Below are 18190 nucleotides of genomic sequence, written 5' to 3'. Positions count from 1 at the left end.
ATTTTCATAAGAATAAAAATATTCCATTAATCTTCCTGGACAGCTAGAATATCTGATGATACCTCTGCCAATTTTCAACATGCCCATCTCTTTCTTACATGTTTATGGTCATCAGAAAGAGACCAGGCTCTGCCTTTCAAACACAGAGTTATAATCCTGGAGCTACAGGAATATAATGCAGAGATTGACACTAGATATTTTGGAAAATATTGTCAAGAAAGATGTTGGCAATATATGTTGTTTTCATTCTGATCTCTGTATTTTAATTTCTTCAAAGTATACAAGTTTATGATTTATCCTAAAATTTTAATTCTACATATTTCTAGAAAATATGTGATAATTTGATACAAGCATACAATGTGTAATTAGTATTTCCATTTCTTTAAACTTGAAAAAAATTTGATTAACATGAAGAATTGTACATATTTATGGGGTACCGTATGATTTTATACAAGCATACAATAAGGTACTTAATGTTCTGTCTCCTTGTCATTAGTTTATGTTTGGAGATTTCAACATCTTTTATTAATGGAATGCAGATTATTAGGTAATAAAGAGTTCAGACACATTGTTTTATTTGATGTAAATCTCATTTGTGTAATTTTTGTGAACTTTTTTTCTGATTCAGGCTTGAAATAAATATGATCTGCTCCTAATCTGGTAAAAAAAAATCAAAGAAACTAACTATTCCTGTTTCCCCTGTTTAGTTTACATTCATAAGGAACTAAGAGTTTGGAAAAATGAATGTTTTTCACTGGTAAATAACACTGTCTGAGAAATTTGTAGTATCATTTTTATGAACATCTTTATTACATGGAGATTTTGTAAATTATTTCAAATTCTTTCCAAATACAGTACTATTCCCCAAATCACATTCAATCATACCAATGTTTATACAATCAAGTCCTCCATACTTGGATATGCAATTGATTTTCAATTTTTTTGGGTTATAATGAATGATGAAATAAATATCTTATCTAGTTATCTATTTATGTTCATTTGTCTGTAAAATTCCTGAAGTAAGGAAAAATGACTTCTCTGTTCACTCTGTTCCTTGAACAGCATTTGGGACATAAAAACCACTCTATGAACTTTGTTAACTGCTTGTATACTTGAATCCTTAATTTGTTGGAGTCAGAATTAATTTTGACTGATTTTCGCTGATTAATTTTGATGAACTCTTTCTGTATTAGACATGCATATGTATATATTCATCTTTGATGTGTGTGATGAATATTTACCTTATTATGTTATCATTGAGTCTTTTCTATACAGATGTTTTTACCTTAATATCTTTTAATTTTCAGTGCTACTATCAATACACATGAGAAGATTCCATTTCCTGCCAGCAGTGTTATAAATTTTAACATCCAATTTTAAAAATAACTTCTCAGAAAATTTTGTGTTCTAACCCATGATTTACTTTGTTTGTTATAAGGATATATCTAAGCTTATTTTTCTCAAATAGGTAAGATAATCTGTCAATGCAATTTATTCATCATTAATTTATCAGAAATAATTTGAAATTTCTTTCATTATGTCAACTTTTTACATCTAGAATGTTTAAACTTGGACAATTTCTTTTTTCCTTTTTTTATTTCTTTATAATTTTTTAAAAATATTCATCCCACTATCACTAACGCACCATTTCAATGGCCAAGGATTTTTCATGCTTATTTCTAAATGTTAGGGCTAATTTCTTCCAAATACTCCACCCTTCCCTTAGTCTTCCTGACAAAGCTCTAGGTCATTCTGTAAAGTTTAAAAACTTCCAATATAGTTAAATTTAGAACCATAGGATCATTCATATTAATTTTGAAGAATGCAGTATATAATAACATCTAGTTTTCCCATCCAGAATGATACATCTATTATTAAGCCTTGATTGATAAATCTCAACTAAGTTTTTAATCATGGTCATAACATCTACTTATTTGCCTTTTTGTTTTCTCATTTAAAAAGGCATTTTATTTGCATTTGATTTCCAGAAAGGACTCAGTAACTTTTACTGCCATGAATTGGAATATAAATCTGTGTATACATATATGTGTCTGGTCACTTGGCAGTCTGTATCTGACTACATGCCTCTGTGTTTGACCTCATATTAATCTGTATGAGCACACACAGGTGAGTATTCAATGATACTTCGGACCATATCCATCTGAGCACAAGCACCTTTGTATGAACACATATGGATCTATATTTGATAGCATAGATCAGCATGTAATTTTTTAAAGATATTACCACACTTTGAAATCCCACCTTTAAAGATTATTTCATAGTACACAACACAAGGTTCCAGTCTTTTGTACTTAAAAGGATCACCCTTTCATTTTATTTCAAACTTGGTGGGGAGGAGTGTTAATTTGGCATTTCTTCTGCTTCATGTGGCATGAACTTAAAATGTTCTGTGTTATTGAGCTTGTAAGTGGGTGAATCTAAAAAAATAAATAAAATAAGTTGAAAAGGTCAAATGCATACAGTAGAGAACAAAACAATAAAAATCAGGGTAAAAGGTAAATGTTATAAGGGAGGAAATTGGGAAATGTGTATCTAAGAATGCAAACTACCAAATATGAACAAGTCAAAAGATCTAATGCACAGCTCCAGGATTTCAATTAATAATAGTGTATTATGTTTGTAATTTTTGCTGGATTAGATTATAGTTGATCCAATAACACCATGTTGATGGACCTTAAATATATATAATAAAATTTATCTCAAGCACTAATCTACGTACTTTGGGCAAATCCACACTTTCCACTTCAATCTTCCCTCAGAACACAATCTGTCCCTGCATTTCTTAATCTACTGTTCATTGCAACCTTGATTGCTTTAGCAAATGGTCTAGACCAGATCAAGACTGAGCAGGCCTTCCCTTGCTCTGGGTGATGTTCTGGGTGAGATAACCATGGGTGAGCTTCCTCCACCTAATGCTGGACCATTGTTCCAGAGACCCCAAGAGTATCATAGATTCAGAGCTCAAGATTGTCTAGACACTACACACACACACGCACACACACACACACACACACACACACAAACACATATATACATATGTATATACATATATATATATATATATATATATATATATATATATATATATATGCTGTGTGTGGTTTTACATGAAATAGATTCAGATTGTTTTCATGCCTGCTAACCCAACATCCATTTTGAAGCCTATGTCCCAAGAAGTAACTTTAACTTAATGACTGGACTCAATTATAATTAACACATATGGGTGGTACATGTTAATGGGATCCAGTGTGATATTTTCATACATACGCACAATGAGCCCTCATCACAGCTAACCACCCCTTTTCCACCCCCACCTCCCCAGGCCCCCAGCAGCCTTCTGAGTCTGAAGGTATCACTATTCTACTTTCAGGTCTTTTTTATTTTCCCACATGAGATACTTGTCTTTCTGTGTCTGACTTATTTTGCTTAATGTGATGTCCTCCAGTTCCATAGATTTTCCTGTAAGTGACAGAATTTCATTCTCTGTTATGGACTAATAATACTCCAATGTGTATATATTGCATATTTTCTTTATCTATTTGTATGTTGATGATTAACTAGGCTGCTTCCATATCTTCACTATTGTGAATAGTGCTGAAATAAAAATGGGTACAGGTGTCTCTTGTACACTGACTTTATTTCTTTTGAATATATACTCAGGAGCGCTGTAGCTGGATCATATGATTTTATTTTTATTTTTTTCAGGAACCACCATACTGTTTTCCACAGTGGCTGTACTTGTTTACATTCTTGCCAACAGTGTATGAGAACTCACTTTTATTTAAGAATGCATTTTTCAAAGGCTATAGCTGCCATAGATAGTGGTTTGTCGTCTAGACATGACAAAATCAATTGAAAACCTGCTGGAAAGGATTAAACATTCTAGACACTACTAAGAATGTTCACGATTCATGGAGGAGGTCAAAACAGCAACATTAACAGGAGTCTGAAAGAAGTTGATTCCAACCCTCATGGATGACTTTGAAGGTAATCCAGTGGAGGAAGTAACTGCAGATGAGTTGGAAGTAGTAAGAAAACTAGAATCAGGAGTGAAGTCTGAAGAAGTGAATGACTTGCTGCAACCTCATGATAAAACTTAGCAGATGAAACATGGCCACTTAAGAATAAGAGAAAAACAAAGTGATTTCTTAAGATTGAGTCTATTTCTGGCGAAGATGTTTGGAACATTGCTGAAAGGACAACAAACGATTTAGAATATTGCATAATTCAACTGGTAAAGCAGTGGCAGGATTGAAGGACACTGACTCCAATTTCCAAAGAAGTTCAACTATGAGTAAAGTGCAATCAACAATCAATGCATGCTACAGAGATTTCATGAAAGGAAGAGTCACTCAATGTAATCTCTCTGAAGTATGCCTGCATATGTGGTTGTACTGCCCTGCTGTCCACTTACAAAATAAGGATTTAGGATTTATTTCTCCAGTTATGACTGCTGTTAGTAGCCTTCCGATGCAATCCTCCTTAAGGTGTGCACAAGTTGCAGAAACCCACTTCACAAAGGACTCACATTCTATGCAGAGCAGTCCCATATTACCTCTATTTCAATAATTAGGCTCTGGTGTCACTAGAATGATATATGGTCTTGTTCTAAAAGAATGTAGATTTTTCAATTAAAATTGCAGAAGCTAAATGATATATTTGGGTAGGAATTAGAAGAATGTGTGTGGAAATTAACATTAGGTATATTGGAATGGAGAAGGACAAAGTATCAGGCTGCATGGGGGAATATTCATTAATGTAAGGATAACATCTCACAGAGATATGTGGTGCAAAGCGTACATGATAATTCAAACGTAATGAGGGGTCTTCTAAGTACCTTCATTTCTTGACTTGACAAAGAGTTTGAAAAATGTTTCTTGTGCACTTCAAAATAATGGGGACCTTTCAGTTATTTTATGCACTGTTCTTTTACATCAATGGATCAATTGTGTTAATGATGTTTAAAATTTAAATATCTTTAAGAACATTTATGCATGTCCTTGCATTTATTAAAGTGTGGTGAAATCTTGTATTGTTGCTGATTTGTCTATCTCTCCTTTTAGATTAAACAATTAAAAAATATCTTATGAAGCTATGTTTTTGGGTTCATACTGGTTCACAACTGCTGTATCTTTCTGTCACTGACCTTTTTCCATAACAAAAACAAAAACAAACCCACAAAACCTCTCTTTTAAAATGTTTCTCGCCTTGAGCTCTATTTATTTGTCTGATAATTGCATAGAAACAATGTTCTTTTGGTTGGGATGTATGCAGTTTATTCCACTATTTTAACCTTCATTTTATATTTTGTTATTTAAGATTTTTTCCCCCTAAGGCTTTTGGCCTTGTATTCTGTTTTGTAAGCAGGGTAAATTTGCTTATTAATGTTTTTATGTAAAATTGACCAAGTATTTTGATATAACTCCATCAGTTTCTTATTTATTCTGCATTCACTGATGTTACATTTAGTTAATATTAATTTGGATTTATTCCCATGATACCTTTTCGTTAATATCAGTTTTTTAATCATTTTGGAGTTGGGTGCAGACCCAGGGCTGTGCACCTGCTGAACTTGTGTTCCACCACTGCACTTCATTCCTTCTGGCAGTTCTTCTGTTTTTCAGGTTAGAACTTCCTCTTCTTCCCAAAGAGCATTCCGCATATCTCTCTATGGTATAGTTGGTTGGTCGTAAAATTCTCTTGTTTTGTCATATGATCAGAAAAGCCTCTGTATTTTGTGATCATTTCTTTCAGCTTTTAAATCAATATTCAATGCTATGTTGAGATTTCATTTTCTGTCAGAATTATGATGATGCCATTCCTTCTATCTTCGGGTTTTCCATATATTTTTAAAGAAATTGCTAGTCTTACTCTTCACAAAACTAGAAAAAGAGTCCTAAAATTTATTTGGAAGGATAAAAGGTTGAGAATAGCCAAAGCAATTCTATGCCAAAAAAGTAATTCTGGAGGCATCACAATGCATGACTTCAAATTATACTACAGAGCTGTAGTAACACAAACTGCATGGTACTGGCATGGAGACAGACACATAGGCCAAAGGCACAGAATAGAAGACACAGAGACAAACCTGCATGTCTACAGTCATCTGATCCTTGAAAAAGGTGCCAGAAATATACATTGGAGAAAAGACAGTCTTTTAACAGATGGTGCTGGGACAACTGGTTATCCATATGTAGAAGAATGAAACTAAATACTTATCTTGCACCCTGCCCAGAAGTCAATTCATGGATCAAAGACCTAGGAATTAGACCAGAAATGATGCAAGTCCTGGAAGAAAACATAGGGTCAACACTCCAGATTTAGGCACTGATTTTCTCAATAGAACCCCTAAAGCTCAGGAAATAATGCCAAGAATTAATAAATAAGATGGCATCAAATTAAGAAGCTATTTCACAACAAAGGAAACAATTACAAATGTAAAAAGAAAACTTACAAAATGGGAGAAAATCTTTGCTAGCTACTCATTTGGCAGAGGATTAGCATATAGAATACATAAAGAATGCAAAAACTTAACTGGAAAACCAAATAACCCAATCAACCCAATTATCAATTAGGGAAATGAAAATCAAAACTACACCATTTCATCTCATACCAGTCAGAAAGGCATCCATCATGAAAATAAGCAATAATAAGCGCAAGAGAGGATGTAAAGAAACAAATCAACCCTTTTACACTGCTGGTGGAATTGTCAATTAGTATGACCACTGTGGAAATCAGTATTTCCATACATAATTTTGAGGTTCCTAAAAAGACTATGTATGAAACCACTATATGATCCAGCTATACCACTCTTGGAAATTATCCTAAAGAACTGATGTCATAGGTTCAAGATGGCGGACTAGAGGGCGGCTGCATTTCATGTTGCTCCAGGACTCAAGATTCAAAAGAGGAGATAGTGACTTGGGACCAACTCAAAGCCGCCAGGGGAGTTTCTCCCAAAGGGGAGGCGTCCCTGATGGGGCAGTAGCCCCTGAACGCAGAGAACTTTGTGAAGTAGAGTGACTTGGCGGGACGCCCCTCCCCCGCCGGAGCGGTAAAAACGGACAGCGAAGCGGAGCGAAAAATGGCGGATTGAAGTTTCCAGGACCGCGGGCAGATTCTCTAACCTAAGGAGACTCGTCTGCGAAGGGTGAGGCTCCCAAGCCCAGGAGGGAGGTCCGGGCCCCTGGGAACGTTGCCTGCGAAGGCTGCCCTGCCCAGGCGGCAAGACACACCTCCCCCGCTGGAGCAGTGAACTCGGAATGCGGGGAACTTTGCAAAGGAGGTTGCAAGACACACCGCTTGGTTTTGAAGCGATCTGCCAGGGCTCCAGCGGCTGCCAGAGAAAGAGTGGGGCGGCGAGTTGTTTGGATCCAGCAACCGCCTGAGCAACGGGGAGGGGGCTGCCCAGAGGAGGTGGAGGTACGCAGTGAGTGCCTTGGTCTCCAAGCGCCCACACCTGGAGGAAGAGACGAGCGACGGGTCACTGGGGCTTGGAGCATATGTACGAGGCTCCAAGTGACTGCTCAAAGGGCGGGTCGCATAGCCAGGCGATTAGGTGCATAGCAAGGTCCGGTCCAGGGACCTAGGCACCTTTTCTTGAATGAACTATACAGAGACAAGCTGAGGGGCGAAGTGAAGGTTCCAGGACTTCAGGCAGCTTCTCTAAGAAGGGACAACCTACGGAGACTCGTCTATGAAGGGTGAGGCTCCCAGGCCCAGGAGGTAGGTCTGGGCCCCTGGGAAGGCTGCCCTGCCCAGGCAGAAAGACACACCTACCCTTATTGGAACAGTGAGCTCAGAAAGTGGGGAACCTTGCAGAGGAGGCCGAGCAGCACACCGCTTGGTATTTTGGTTTTTTGGAGCAATCTGCCAGGGCTCCGGGGGCTGCCAGAGAAAGAGTTGGGTGGCGAACTATTTGGATTCAGCAACTGCCTGAACAACGGGGAGGGGGCTGTCCTGAGGAGGTGGAGGTGCGCAGTGAGTGGCTTGGTCTCCAAGCGCCCACACAGAACACCGGGTGGCTGCCTGGAGGAAGAGACGAGTGACGGGTCACTGGGGCTTGGAGCATATGTACGAGGCTCCAAGTGACTCTTCAGAGGAGGGGTCGCATAGCTAGGCAATTAGGTGCAAAGCACGGTCCGAGCCAGGGATCTAAGCACCTTTTCTTGAAAGAGCTACACAGAGACCAGCTGAGGGATGGAGCGAAGGTTCCAGGACTGTGGGCAGCTTCTCTGAGGAGGGGCCACCTAAGGAGACTCGTCTGCGAAGGGCAGGGCTCCCAAGCCCAGGAGGTAGGTCCAGGCCCCTGGAAACGCTGCTTGGGAAGGCTGCCCTGCCCAGGCGGTAGTTGTGGACTGAGGGGAACCTCTAGAAGGGGAATGGACTAGTGAGACCTCCCCACCGGGTGGGTCTTCCCCGCCGAGTGAGGTTTTCCCACAAAGACAGTAAAACCAGAGACACAGGCCCAAACAGGCATTGCCTCAGCCCGCAGTCTAGTTCCCCTTTGGATGACCATTGGTCAACAAGTAGAGGCACCTCTGCCCTCTAGCAGGGAATATACCCCACCTGAAGACCACCACCCTTAGAGAGGCAGCTACCTAGGGGAACACCGAAGTATCAACTTCCTCTAAGACTTCAGGCTACTGAAGGATAAGAGGGGATACACTAGCAATCTTCAGGGACATTATAAGTCAATAGAGGAAATCTGCAACATCTCTGCCGTCCACTGATACCTGAACAATATGAGAAAACAAGGGAAGAAAATGCCTCAAACAAATCTGGATGTTATATCAATAAAATCCAATGACAGCATGGCAGAAGAAATGTCAGAAAGGGAGTTCAGAATGTACATAATCAACATGATAAGGGAAGCAAACGATGAAATGAAAGAGCAAATGCAGGCATTGAATGAACGCACCAATAGACAGTTAAAAGAGCAAATACAGGAAGCAAAAGACCATTTCAATAAAGAGTTAGAGATATTGAAAAAAAACAAACAGAAATCCTTGAAATGAAGGAAACAATAAACCAAATTAAGAACTCCATAGAAAGCACAACCAATAGGATAGAACACCTGGAAGACAGAACCTCAGATATTGAAGACAAAATATTTAACCTCGAAAACAAAGTCGAACAAACAGAGAAGATGGTAAGAAATCATGAACAGAATCTCCAAGAACTATGGGATATAATGAAAAGGTCAAATTTGAGAATTATTGGGATTGAGGAAGGCTTAGAGAAACAAACCAAAGGAATGAACAACCTATTCAATGAGATAATTTCAGAAAATTTCCCAAATCTGAAGAACGAAATGGAAAATCAAGTTCAAGAGGCTTACAGGACTCCAAATACACAAAATTACAACAGACCCACACCAAGGCACATTATAATGAAAATACCTAACATACAAAATAAAGACAGAATTTTAAAGGCTGTGAGAGAAAAGAACCAAATTACATTCAGGGGGAAGCCAATACAGATATCAGCAGATTTTTCAATCCAGACCCTAAAGGCTAGAAGGGCCTGGAACAACATTTTTCAAGCTCTGAAAGAAAATGGATGCCAACCAAGAATCTTATACCCAGCAAAACTTACCTTCAAATTTGACAACGAAATAAAATCCTTCCATGATAAACAAAAGCTAAAACAATATACAAAAAGAAAGCCAGCATTACAGAATATTCTCAGCAAAATATTCCATGAAGAAGATATGAAAAACAAAGAAGCAAATCAGCAAAGGGAGGAGATATCCTAAAGGAACTCTCAAATAAAGAGGAACCAAGTCGTGTCAAAAATAAGCAAATAAATGAATAAAATGAGTCAAATGACCGGGAATACAAATCATATCTCAATAATAACCCTGAATATTAACGGCCTGAATTCATCAATCAAAAGACATAGACTGGTAGATTGGATAAAAAAGAAAGATCCAACAATATGTTGCCTGCAAGAGACTCATCTCTTAGAAAGAGATACCCATAGACTAAAGGTGAAAGGATGGGAAAAAACTTACCATGCACATGGACCCTGCAAAAAAGCTGGGGTATCCATCCTCATTTCAGATAAAGTGGACTTCAAGCCAAAGTTAATCAGAAGGGATAAAGAAGGACATTTCATAATGCTTAAGGGAACCATAAATCAGCAAGATATAACAATCATAAATATCTATGCCCCAAACAGTGGCTCACCCATGTATGTCAAACAAATCCTTCTCAATCTCAGAAACCAAATAGACCACAATACAATAATACTAGGTGATTTTAACACGCCTCTCTCACCACTGGACAGATCTTCCAAACAAAAATTGAACAAAGAAAACTTAGATCTCAATAACACAATCAATAATTTAGACTTAACAGACATTTATAGAATATACCATCCAACGAAGAGTGAATACACTTTCTTCTCAGCAGCACATGGATCCTTCTCTAAAATAGACCATATATTATGCCACAAAGCTAATGTTAGCAAATACAAGAAGATAGAGACACTTCCTTGTATTTTATCAGACCATAATGGATTGAAACTAGAAATAAATGAAAGAGCAAAAAACAGAAATTACTCCAATACCTGGAGATTAAACAATATGCTATTATATGAGGAATGGATAACAGAAGATATTAGGAAGGAAATTAAAAAATTCTTAGAGGTAAATGAGAACAAAGAAACATCGTATCAAAATCTCTGGGACACTATGAAAGCCGTACTTAGAGGAAGATTTATTTCATGGAGCGCATTTAATAAAAGAAGTAAAACTCAAAAAATAAATGAACTAACACTACAGCTCAAAGACCTAGAAAAAGAAGAACAGACCAACACCAAAAGTAGTAGGAGACAGGAAATAGTTAAATTCAGAGCTGAAATCAACGAAATTGAAACAAAAGAAACAATACAAAAAATTGACAAAATAAATAGTTGGTTCTTCGAAAAAATAAACAAAATTGATAAACCTTTAGCCACACTAACAAAGAGAAGATGAGAGAAAACCCAAATCACCAAAATTCGGAATGAACAAGGAAATATCACAACAGACACGACTGAAATACAAAACATAATTAGAAGCTATTTTGAAAATCTATATTACAACAAAATAGAAAATTTCAAAGATATCAACAAGTTTCTAGAGACCTATGAATTGCCTAAACCAAACGAGAAGGACATACACAATTTAAATAGACCAATTTCAAGTAATGAAATAGAAGAAGTCATCAAAAGCCTACCAACAAAGAAAAGTCCAGGACCTGATGGTTTCTCAGCCGAGTTCTACAAAACCTTTAAAGAAGAGCTCATTCCAATACTTTTCAAAGTATTCCATGAAATAGAAGAGGAGGGAACCCTCCCAAACTCATTCTACGAAGCCAATATCACCCTGATACCTAAACCAGACAGAGACACATCGAGGAAAGAAAATTTCAGACCAATTTCCTTAATGAACATCGACGCAAAAATTCTCAACAAAATTTTAGCAAATCGCATACAAAAATGTATTAAAAAGATAGTGCATCATGATCAAGTGGGTTTCATCCCAGGGATGCAAGGTTGGTTCAACATCAGGAAATCAATAAATGTAATTCACCATATCAACAGACTTAAAGTCAAGAATCACATGATTATTTCAATAGATGCAGAAAAAGCATTCGATAAAATACAGCATCCCTTCATGCTCAAAACACTAGAAAAATTGGGGTAGTGGGAACATTGCTTAACATTATAAAGGTCATCTACGCTAAGCCCATGGCCAACATCATTCTAAATGGTGAAAAACTGAAAGCATTCCCTCTAAAAACTGGAACAAGGCAGGGATGCCCTCTTTCACCACTTGTATTCAACATCATCCTTGAGACTCTAGCCAGAGCAATTAGACAAACCAAATAAATTAAAGGGATATGAATTGGAAAAGAAGAACGCAAACTATCCCTGTTCACTGATGACATGATTATATACTTAGAGGAACCAGGAAATTCCACCAGAAAACTCTTAGAACTCATAAGTGAATTCAGTAAAGTAGCAGGATACAAGATCAATGCTCATAAATCCAATGCATTTTTATACATAAGTGATGAATCTTCAGAAAGAGAAGTTAGGAAAACTACTCCATTCACAATAGCCTCAAAAAAATAAAATACTTGGGAATCAATCTCACAAAATAGGTGAAAGACCTCTAAAATGAGAACTACAGAACACTAAAGAAAGAAATTCAAGAAAACCTTAGAAGATGGAAAGATCTCCCATGTTCCTGGATAGACAGAATTAATATTGTCAAAATGGCCATACTACCAAAAGTGCTATACAGATTCAATGCAATTCCAATTAAAATCCCAACGATGTACCTTACAGAAGTAGAACAAGCAATCATGAAATTCATCTGGAAGAATAAGAAACCCAGAATTACTAAAGCAATCCTTCGCAGGAAAAATGAAGCAGGGGGTATTGCAATACCTGAACTTCAACTTTACTACAAAGCAATAGTAACAAAAATGGCATGGTATTGGTACCAAAATAGACAGGTAGATCAATGGTACAGAATAGAGGACACGGACACAAACCCAAACAAATATAATTTCCTCATACTAGACAAAGGGGCCAAAAATATGCAATGGAGAAAAGATAGCCTCTTCAATAAATGGTGCTGGGAGAATTGGAAATCCATATGCAACAAAATGAAAATATACCCATATCTCTCACCATGCACAAAACTAAACTCAAAATGGATTAAGGACCTCGGAATCAGACCAGAGACCCTGCATCTTATAGAAGAAAAAGTAGGTCCAGATCTTCAACATGTCGGCTTAGGACCAGACTTTCTCAACAGGACTCCCATAGCACAAGAAATAAAAGCAAGAATCAATAACTGGGATAGATTCAAACTAAAAAGCTTTCTCTCAGCAAAGGAAACTATCAGCAATGTGAAGAAAGAGCCTACAGAGTGGGAGAAAATCTTTGCCAATCATACTTCAGATAGAGCACTAATCTCCAGAATCTATAAAGAACTCAAAAAACTCAACACCAAGACTACAAATAATCCAATCGACAAATGGTCTAAGGAAATGAACGGACACTTCACAGAAGAAGACCTACAAACAATCAACAAACATATGGAAAAATGTTCAACATCTCTAGTAATAAGAGAAATGCAAATCAAAACCACCCTAAGATTCCATCTCACCCCAATCAGAATGGCGATTATCAAGAACACAAGCAACAACAGGTGTTGGCGAGGATGTGGGGAAAAAGGTACACTCATACATTGCTGGTGGGGTTGCAAATTAGTGCAACCACTCTGGAAGGCAGTATGGAGATTCCTTAAAAAACTTGGAATGGAACTACCATTTGACCCAGCTATCCCACTCCTTGGCCTATACCCAAAGGACTTAAAATCAGCATATTACAGAGATACAGCCACATCAATGTTCATTGGTGCTCAATTCACCATAGCCAGATTGTGGAACCAACCTAGATGCCCTTCAGTTGATGAATGGATAAAGAAACTGTGGCATATATATACAATGGAATATTACTCAGCCATAAAGAATGATAAAATTATGGCATTTGCAAGCAAATGGACGAAATTGGAGAATATCATGCTAAGTGAGATAAGCCAATCTCAAAAAACCAAAGGAAGAATGATCTCGCTGATAAGTGGATGATGATACATAATGGGGCGTGGGAGGGGTTAGTTTTAGGGTTAGAGTGAGGGTTAGGGACGGGGGCAAGAATGGGGGAAGGAAGGACTGTATAGAGGGAAAAGAGGGATGGGAGGGGTGGGGGAAGGGGAAAAAAATAACAGAATGAATCAACCAACATCACCCTATGTAAACGTATGATTACTCAAATGGTATGCCTTTACTCTATGTACAAACAGAGAAAGAACATGTATCCCATTTGTTCACAATAAAAAAAAAAAAGAACTGATGTCATAATACTATAATGATGCAAACATTGCCAAGTTATAGCAGCAGAATTCACAATAGCTAAATGGTGGAACCAGCGTAGGGATCCTTTAATGAATGAATAGATAAAAAAAAATGTGGTGTGTACACACGATGGGTTTTTATTCAGTCAAAAGAAAAATGAAATTATGGCATTTGTTGATAACTGAATGGAACTAGAGAGCATCATGCTAAGTGTAATAAGTCAGACTCATAAAGTTAATTGTCATTATGCTTTCTCTCATTATGGAGGCTAGAGAGGAAAAAAGAAAGAAAGTTTGTGTTGACTTTCATAAAAATTAAAGGGAGATCAGTAGATGAAGAGGTGGGAAAAGGGGAGGAATTATTGGGGAGTGATAATGGCCAAATCATATTGCTATATCATATGCATGCTGGAATATGTAAAAACATTAGGTACAAATATAATACACCAATAAAAAGTGTGGGTAGAAAACAATTGTCAGTCTTATATTTATTTTCCTGAATACAGTGTGTCCTTAAGACGTCTTCTAATTATTCCATCTATTTACATTTTTTGTAAAATTAATTCTTTTCAAAATATAACTGCTAACTTGAAATTGCTAACTTCCCATGAGCTTAAAATTGAATAACGTCCAATAGTTTCAAAAAAATCACAGCCATATCTGTTCAAGTATTTTGCCTACTCCGCTAGTTCTCTTTCTCTTCTCTTTTTGGAATTGTAATTAAATTAAATACCTAAGTGTATATTACAGTTTATTTTTTTGCAGGGCTAGGGATCAAATCCAGGGTTTTGTGCATGAAAGGTAAGCACCCAAACACTGAACTATCTTTACAGCATTATTCTAAAAATTTTGCTCTATCTTTTGTACTTTTTTTATACTATCTCCTGAATCTATTTTATTGCTCTTGTTTGGTATGCATAATATTTTTTAAACTTTCTTACAATTTACCAATTCTCTCTTCACCTATTTCTAATCTGCTATTAAATAAATCACATCTTTAATTTCAGTTGGTATGTATTTTAGTGTTTATAAGTCAATTTATTATTTCTATATGATTTACATATTTCCAAACACTGAGCCTATTTTAAAATGCTTATTTTTATTATCTGAATAATTTTTGTTTTTATTGTTCTTGCTTTTCAATCAGGCTTTGTCTTCTATATTTTTACTTGAGTGCCAAATACTGTGTGTAAAAATTTGCAGAGACAATTCAAGACTTTTAAATATTGCTTTCTTCTTTAGGAGAGGATTTCCTGTGTTTCTAGCTGGTAGTTAGTGTTGGAGAAGTAATAACAACAAATAGCCTTAATACAATCAGGCAATAAGGTGATGGACCTGGGTCCAAGCTCCTTTGAGGAAATTGTAGTGTTTACTGCCACCACTTCAGGAGTTAAAGCCCATTGTGGACTCACTGAAAAACCTGGCTATGTACAAAGGACACTTCTCTGCTTCACGGCAGACCATGAATTTCATTTTTCTTCAAGGTATGGTTTCTAAAAAAAGTCCCTGGATGAGGTTGTAGCTAGTGGTAGAGTGCTCGCCTAGCACATGTGAGGCACTGGGTTCCATCCTCAGCACCACAAAAAAATAAAATAAGGGCATGTAGGTCCACATACAACTAAATATATATATCTATATATTTATATATATTTACATATATATTTATATTTATTTATATATATATATATATATATCTTTTTTTAAAAAAAGAAAGTCCATCTCTGATTGTCAAGCATTCATTTGTGGCTTTAAAAATTATCTAGATGCCCTTGAACAGAAGAATGGATAAATAAACTGTGGTATATATATACACAATGGAATATTATTCAACCACAAAGAAGAATAAAATTATGGCATTTGCAGGTAAATGGATGGAATTAGAGAATATCATGCTAAGTGAAATAAGCCAATTCCAGAAAAACAAATGCCTAATGTTTCCCCTGATAAGTGGATGATGATACATAATGGGGATGGGGGTGGAGGATAAGAGAAGAATGGAGTAACTTGGATTATGTAGAGGGAAATGAGAGGGAGGAGGGAGTGGGGGTATGAAAGATGCTGAAATGAGACAGACATCATTACCCTATGTATATGTATGATTATATGAATGGTGTGAATCTATATTGTGTACAACCAGAGAAATGAAAAGTTGTACCCCATTTGTGTACAATGAATCAAAATGCAGTCTGTGAAAATAAAAAAGAAAAAAAGAAAAAAATTATCTCATATCATAGAGAAAAGAGACCCTAAATGCAGTTTACACTCTGACTTTCCTTCAAAACATTGGCCCCACAGATACTTCATTCCTTGATGGTTTTATAATGTTGTCATGCATGTGCAGTGTACATTTTTTTTCTAGCTCTTCTGGTTTGTCATACTTGAAGATTTACTGCAGAACAAGTGATTTTTGCTTTTATTTAAGTTATATTTATTTTCAATAGATATACATATGCACATATACATACATATATACACACAGTGTTCTGCGTTTGACAATAGATATGAGTTAAGCGTAATCATGATATATTATAGCATATGTAGAGGAAGTATCTGTAACTTGATATTTTCAATGTCTTTGTATTTCTGGAGTAAACAAATTCTGATTCTGGGCTGTCATAGGCATCATCTGGTCTGGTAAATGCTTTGTACCTCATTCAGATAAGCAAAATACATTACTTGTTCTTTGAAGTTAGCAGAAGTCCTCTGCTTTGCAGTTACAATTTATTCTGCAGTAACTAAGATTGCACAATACAGTTCTCCAGAATTAAATAAACATTCATGTGCATTTTATCACTTATGAATAAGTGAGGCACAATGCTTATATATTTTTTTATATTAGAAGAAATACATATACATTTGAAGTGGCTGAATCTAATCAATTTGTTAGGTTAGTTGAAAAGAGTTAAATTTTGAGGGATCTCATCACCTGATAAAGATCTTTACCTGGTTCAGAGAGGCATTTAAATGACCCCATATCTAAGGCATTATGATTCAGTACATGACTAAATGTACAATGACATTTGCTTGGTGAAGCCAATGGAAAGCCAGGTTTAGGCAATGACAGAGGAAACCTTTAGGCACTGTTCACTTGCTGGAAAATAATTATTTTAATGTAGAAGCAGTTATTTGATTAATATTGGAATCAATTGAATGGAGATCATTTTAATTCCATCTGACACAGATTCAGGTCTTGATCAAAAGTCTCCACTCCAACCAAAAGTGCAGAACAATGATGACCTCTATTTTCAAGAATTTCATTACCCTATGTACATGTATAATCTCATGAATGTATGAATCTACATCGTGCACAACCATAGAAACAAAATGATGTGCCCCATTTGGGTACAATGAATCAAAATGCAGTCTGTAAAAAATTTAAAAAAAAATAATATTAAATTAAAAAAAAAAGAATTAGAACTTATTGACCTCAATGGATCCTCTAGTTCCAGGCTTCTTGCCTCTGACCATCGATGCTTCTTGGGCAAAAACACAGTAAGGCTTTCCTTTGCTGGGGTGTGATTGGGTAAGGAAACTGGGGCTGCTTCTTCCTTCAGCCTGATTAAATGTCACTGGCTTCACTTAAATGTTTTATGATCTTGAAATCATAGTTTACTAGTCGTCACACTCTGGAAGTTTTCTTTTCACATGGGATGTTTTTCATAGCATTGGCAGTCAGTTACTCTTTCTTGGCAAGACCCAAATCTTCCTCTAGGGATTATTCAAGGGAAGGAACTTGCTCAGGAGAGATTACTTCATTTGAATTTGTTCCAAATATGCTAACAAACTTATCTATTTAAAGGAGCAATGGTGAAAGCATTTATAGACTGCATTTGTACACCTAAGTGGAAAGATTGGTTTCTGAAAACGCAAATTCTGCCCAAGCTGGAGCATGTCTTCAGCTGGTGTCTAGATCTTCAGGTGGATAAATGTTATTTTGCTTGATTCATTGCTGCTTTCAGAAGTTTGTGGAAGGTCTCTCTTTCCTGGGATAAGATTACAGAGATTCAGGGACAAGTTTTTAATTAGAAGGGAAGGGGCCCTTGGCAGATGCTGTTTGAATGACTGCAAGGTTGAAGAGATCAGCCTCTACCTGTGAGAAACTTGCATCATCAACTTTTTCATGAGATTAAGTCCCAGCCTTTTCCTTGTTAGCTGCAGAACTTAATAGGTAGGCACCTGAATTACCATGAGTATTCAAAGTCAAGTCCATTTTGCTTTGCCATAATTGACTGAAAAGAGAAAAATCGTGTAACT

This window comes from Sciurus carolinensis, chromosome 11 (assembly GCF_902686445.1).
Source record: "Sciurus carolinensis chromosome 11, mSciCar1.2, whole genome shotgun sequence".
In the NCBI taxonomy this organism is placed as follows: domain Eukaryota; kingdom Metazoa; phylum Chordata; class Mammalia; order Rodentia; family Sciuridae; genus Sciurus; species Sciurus carolinensis.
Note: the sequence above shows the minus strand (reverse complement) of the source record.